Genomic DNA, 6539 nt, shown 5'->3' with positions numbered 1-6539 from the left:
TCAGAGTTTAAAAGGCCAATGAAATTTTACCTTTAAGTTAAATATTTATGAAAATGTGTAACATATTTAACTTGTTTTTAATATACTTACAGCCTTATGATCAGTGCAAATTTAAAATTTTCTAATTCCGGGGCCGGCCTGTGGCTCACTCAGGAGAGTGCGGTGCTGATAACACCAAGGCCACGGGTTCGGATCCCATATAGGGATGGCCGGTTGGCTCACTGGGTGAGCGTGGTGCTGACAACACCAAGTCAAGGGTTAAGATCCCCTTACTGGTCATCTTTTAAGAAAAAAAAAAAAAAATTCTAATTCCAATTTACACAGGTATTTTTGTTCTGGAGAATTATGATACTGTGATCAATAAAAAATGGAGAATTTGGAATGGAAACATTAGGCGGCTTAAGAGATAAAAGAATGATGTAAAATGTCCTGCTGTTGATAAAATTTTTTTTTTAATTGGATGATGGATAAATGGATTTAATGTATAAATTTAGATTCCACCGAATAAAAGAGTGATGTAATTATTTTATTTTAAAATGTAAGTATTCCAGCCAGCTGCCAAAAACAAAAACAAAAACAAAAAAATAAACAAATAGATAAATAAATAAAATGTAAGTATTTACAGAACCCAGGAAATCACATGGAATGTGCAATGAATTCCATATGCTTACAAATGAAAATTTTTAGAAGTCACCTAAAATTCTTTTAGGGAGCAGATTAACCTCTAAATCCCAATCCCAGATTCCCGGGAAAGAGGGTCAGATTGGCCCAATGTGGATCAGGTATCTCCTCTAGATAGAATCAATTGTGTACAGGGAGGTGGGGTCACCAGACTCACTGCTTGTTATGGTGAGCTGGGACGTACTTGATTAATAGTCCTCAAAGAAGGGGCAGGTAGTCCCAGGCAGGCATCCCAAGAAAGCTCAACTACTTAGTAAATGTTCTTATTTAATATGCAAGTGTTTCTTACACATAGAACCCAAGTGAACTGATTTTCATGTTGAATCCATTATTTTACTTATTTAATATTTATTTTATTTTTTTGGCAGCTGGCCAGTGAAACCTGGACCTTGGTGTTATCAACACCACTCTCTGACTGAGCTAATTGGCCAGCCCTGAATCCATTCTTTTAAAAATACATATTTTGAGAGAATGGGCAACTGTGACCACTCCGAAACATGTTGGCACCAACTCTCTGAAAAGTTTCTGGAGCACATTGATTCTCAGAGCCAGTTGAGGGTCCCCAGGGTGTGGCCAGCCCCCGCTGCCTGTGTTGGTCTCCACATAGAATAAGAAGCAGATCAGGCTCTTGGCTCATAGATGGAAACACTCAGAGCATGAAGTGTCATACAAGCCTCCTTCATGACATAAATTTCCTTCTTTCTCCCAGGCAGTGGCCCAATGTGTATTTTAGATTGCTTCTTTTGCACCCATCAGCATCTCTACTTCCTATTTCATAAGGCAACCTATACTTTGCTCTTATATTTTAAATTAGATTGAGTAATACAGCTACTAGTCAAGGCCAAAATTGGACTGATTTGCTTGTGACTATGAGTAACACAGCAGAGAATAAAAAAGAAACATGTACAGTTTGTCTCTAGGGAGGTACACAAGATTCTCAGAAACATCAGGCTCCAGTTTTGATCTACCCAGTATTTTGGACATTTCTGTGCTCTCTTCATGAACCTTGTTAAATCCACTCACTACTTGTGTTTCTTATTTTTTAACAGCTGTATTGAGATATAATTCACGCATTTAATGTGTACAATTCTATGTTTTTTAGCATATTCACAGAGTTGTTCAATCACCACCATAATCTAATTTAGGACATTTTCATACCCATTAGCAGTCACTCCCCATTCTTCCCTCCCCCTCCCTCCCAATACACACACACCCCTCAGCCCTAAGGAACCCTTAATCTACTTTATGTCTGTATGGATTTGCCTATTTATGGACATTTCATATAAACGGAATCACACAACTTGTGACTGGTTTCTTTTACTTAACTAGTTTTCAAGGTTCATCCACGTTGTAGTATGTATCAGTACTTCATTCCTTTTGGTTGCCAAGTAATATTCCATTGCATAGACATATCACATTTTATTTATCCATTCATCAGGTGTTGAAAATTTGTGTTATTTCCACTTTTTGGTTATTATGAATAATGCTTCTGTGAGTATTTATGTACAAGTTTTTTTGTGGACATATGTTTCCATTTCTCCAGGAATGAAATTACTAGGCTAAATGATATCTCTGTGATTAACATTTTAAGGAACTGCTAAACTGTTTTCCAAACAATGCTTCGCCATTTTACATTCCCACCAGCAATGTGTGAGCGTTCGGATTCCTCCACACCTTTGCCAATACTTGTTATCATCTGTCTTTTTGATGATAGCCATCCCAGCTGGTATGCAGTAGGATCTCATTGTGGTTTTTATTTCCATTTATTTCCCTAATGACCAGTGATATACAGCATCTTTTCATATGCTTATTGATTGGCCTTTTGCATATCTCCCATTTGTTAATTGGATTATCTCTTTTTTATTATTGAGTTGTAAGAGTTCTTTATATATTTGGGATACAGATCTCATTATATATCTATACAGATATATAATTTGCAAATATTTTCTCCCATTCCATGTGTTGTCTTTTCATTTTCTTGATGGCATCATTTGCAGGACAAAAGTTTTTACTTTTGATGAAGTCCAGTGAGTCCACTTTTCATTGCTTGTGCTTTTTGCTTCATGTATAAGAAATCATCACCTTACCTAAGGTCTCAAAATTTACTCCTATGCTTTCTTCTAAGATTTTATAGTTTTAGATCATATATTTGGGTGTAATTTTTAGTTAATTTTTCTGTATAGTGTGAGAGAGGGAACTTCACTCTCGCATGCGGCTATTTAGTTATCCTAGAACTATCTGTTGAACTTATACTTTTATCTAGCTAATTTTTCTTGAATTCAACTAATCTTTTTTATATAAAAAATTATGTTAAAAGAAAACTTTATAGCCCTAACATAAATGTAAAAATGTGTATAATTTGACAGAAAAAGAAGAGAACATAAATACAAATACTAAGATGACAAAACAGATCCACTAGAGCTTGGATACACTTTTCTCTCCTGTCCATGGACATCAGAACTTGAGACTCTTCAGGCTTTGGGCTCCAGAATTTACATCAGCACCACCCCGGCTCTCGGGGCTTTGGCCTCAAACTGAGAATTACACCATTGGCTTCCTCTGAGGCTTCCAGACTTGAACTGAGCCACACTAGTGGCATCCAGTTTGCAGACAGCCTATCATGGGACTTCTCAGCCTTCATAATTACATGAAGAATCTGAAGATGAGAGATACTTTCCCAGCACCATTATGTTAACAGTATTTTGAATGTTTGAAGATACTCCTGCTTCAACAAATGAGACAGAATTTAGTTTTACTAGGAAAGCTACTTTTTGGTTTCTGCAGAAGGCTTGCTTCAAAGTAAAATCTTTGGTATTATTGTCTAACAAGATGGAGAGAAATTGCATGGTATCAAGATCTCATGTCATTAAAGGAGATTTGTCAGCAAGAGAGAATACCGTTTGTTTTTATATCTCCTAGAGTGCTTTAGAGTAATGCAGTGTAGTGGTAGATAGTTAATAAATGTTTGTTATATTAAACCGTTGGATAGCATCAAGCAAATGTATTATATTTCAGAGTACCCATCTTTTTGGTTGTTCTTGCCTATTTACTAAGTGTATAAGACGAACATTAAACCAAGACTGAAAACCCTTAGCTTCATAGTATGTCTCAGTATGATCTCTGTAGGTAATATTATAAGCACTATCTATCATTGTCAGAGCCTGATATCTGCCTGTGGGAGTAAAATAGATATACCATTTTGCAACAATTTTTATTTTCTTACCTGGAAATATAAAGCAAAAAGACTAAAATTTTAAAGAATAGGACATGATGTGAAAACAACTAGTTGATTCTGGAAAAAAAAACCTCTTGTTAAATAGTTGTTTAATTTAATGGAGATAACCAGTATTTTATATTTTAGTGTTGTGTCTACTTATCTAGTATTGTACAAGCTGCTAAGATTCAGGAGTTATTGGGAAACCTCCAGATATAACCATACCATTAGTGAACATATATTTTGTCTTGCAAATAAGTGATATTGCTGGTATAGCAAACTTTGGGTAAGAGTGTATACTAAAGTCAGCACTTAACATTTGCTTGTTAAGTAAATGAATGAATGAATAAATGAATAAAAAAATGTTTGTCAAACCTCAAAAAAAAAGCTTTATAAAATTTTATTTAGAAATACAAATGACTGCTGAAGGCCTCCATTTTTTGCTGAAAAGGAAGATTAGCAAGTGTTAGGGAGGCGTTAGAGATGTACTGGCACCAAACTGACATATTTCCAGTTAGAAGGATTAAAACAGGGAATTAAAAAGAAAATATTTGGGGCTGGCCAGTTAGCTCACTTGGTTAAAGTGCACTGCTGTTAAAACCAAGCACCAAGTCAAGGGTTCAAATCCCTGTACCACTCCTTCCCGCAAGAGGAAATACTTGTCTCACTAAGTGACTTGATGTGAACTGGGGCCAAGTCCCTATGCCACTAAGCACAGATCTCTCCTCTTGGGAAACACTGCTCTGTATGACTAGCATCAGCAGTAACAGCAGAAACCTGAGCTAGGGAGAGAGTCTGCTATGGTTTGAATGTGTCCCCCTTAATCCCCAAAGCAACAGTGTGAAGACGTGGATTCTTTAAGAGGTAATAAATAAGTCCTCATGAATGAATTAATGTCACCTCAGGAGTGGATTTGTTACTGCAATAGTGGGTTCCTGATAAAAGGATGGATGAATGGATGAATGTACAGATGGACAGTCTGGCTGACCAACCAATGGACAGACAGACAGGCTGGTAAAACAAAGACTTGTTCTCTGGGGGTCTGACCACACAGCTCCAGATCTGCTGGCAAAAGGCATTAACCTGGCCAATTCTAAAGTAATAATGCTTGCTATTCCATCTTTGACTTTCCTCGTAAAGCCAGCTCTCTGTACCAGCTCTGACAGACAAGATCCTCATTTTCACCTTGGCCCTTCCTTGCTCTATTTCAGTCAGGCTCCTCTAGGTCACTGGCATCCCCATGGCCTGCCACCAAATTCCCAGCCACCTAGTTTCAAAAAGCAGGCTTCAGTTATATCCCAGTTGTGGATATTCAGCATCATTAGTATTTCCTGATGTTCCTCCCCACCCGACCTCTTTTCCTTTTAGAAATTAATAGAGGCCTCCCATTCCTTCACCCAATGGTCAGCGCCCATTTGTTGAACTCCTACTATGTGTAATTAAAAATGATCAACGTCGTAACACCAAGGTCAAGGGATCAGATCCCCATATCAGCCAGCCTCAAAAAAAAAAAAAAAATCGATGTAGAACTTGCCGGGGCCTTTTTCTTGTTAATAATAATTTCTTATATAAATATAATGCTGGAGCTGACTCGTACAGGCTCCTACTGTGGCTTCCTCAAATTCTTTGTCCAGTGATGTTAAGCTGGCAGCTAGAAATTGGCCATAATTGGAGTATTTATACCACAAAATCAGCAAATTCTCCCTACCAGGGCTTTTTCCTCTCCTGCCCCTGAACCCCAAGCCAGTTATTTAGCATTTACCAGAACACAATGCCCAATTACCTTGCATACATTGCCCAATTTTCTCTCTACACTACCCCTTACCATATAAACATTTTACTTGTGAGAAAAGTCAAACAAAGTCACTAAGTGACAGTACAAGACTGAGTGGAAGTTGCAGCCGAGCTCTTGAGGCTTCTTCCCTCTACACCCCACACTCCTGCCCCAACCTGCCCCTCACCCGCCCATTCCTTCTCTCTACTTCTCTTCTTTTCCCTTCACTTCTCCAGTGAGATTTCTCTCTTCTTTTTTTTTTTTTTGGTGGCTGGCTGGATCTGAATCTTTGACCTTGGTGTTGTAACAACAAGCTCTAAACAATTGAGCTAACCTACCAGCCCTTCAATGAGATTTTAAGGGCAAGAAATAATGGGACAGGAGATGAGGTGGAAGTGGAGCTTACTATAGCTTTTAAAAATACGCTTCTTAAAAAGTAGAGAACAAAAGTAGCAGGTACTCTGCACAGCAGCACTTGTAATGGACCCCATCATTCATCAGGACCCTCTCAAGCTAATCTGGAGGATTTCATAATATGTATGAATACTGAAAAGGGTGGATTTGGGCAATGATAATGGCAATTCTAAAGACCAGTAGGAAATTAGAAATGAAAGAGGAATTACTATCAGTAGATCATTAATATTTCAAATAATAGAGATCATCTCCACTTATCTCTGAATTTGGCTTCTCTCTCTCCCTTTTTCATTTTCTGAGCACCTAGGTGTTATGAGAAATATAAAGATGTGAGGTTGGAATGCCCGACTTAAATTTTCCAGGCTGGCTCCAATTTTAAATAATCAAATATTGTATCAAAACCTGAAATCCTGGGCCGGCCCAGTGGCGCACTGGATAAGTGCGCCGCTTGGGAAG

Source organism: Galeopterus variegatus, unplaced genomic scaffold (genome assembly GCF_000696425.1).
Source record: "Galeopterus variegatus unplaced genomic scaffold, G_variegatus-3.0.2 Scaffold4578, whole genome shotgun sequence".
NCBI classification, from domain to species: domain Eukaryota; kingdom Metazoa; phylum Chordata; class Mammalia; order Dermoptera; family Cynocephalidae; genus Galeopterus; species Galeopterus variegatus.
Note: the sequence above shows the minus strand (reverse complement) of the source record.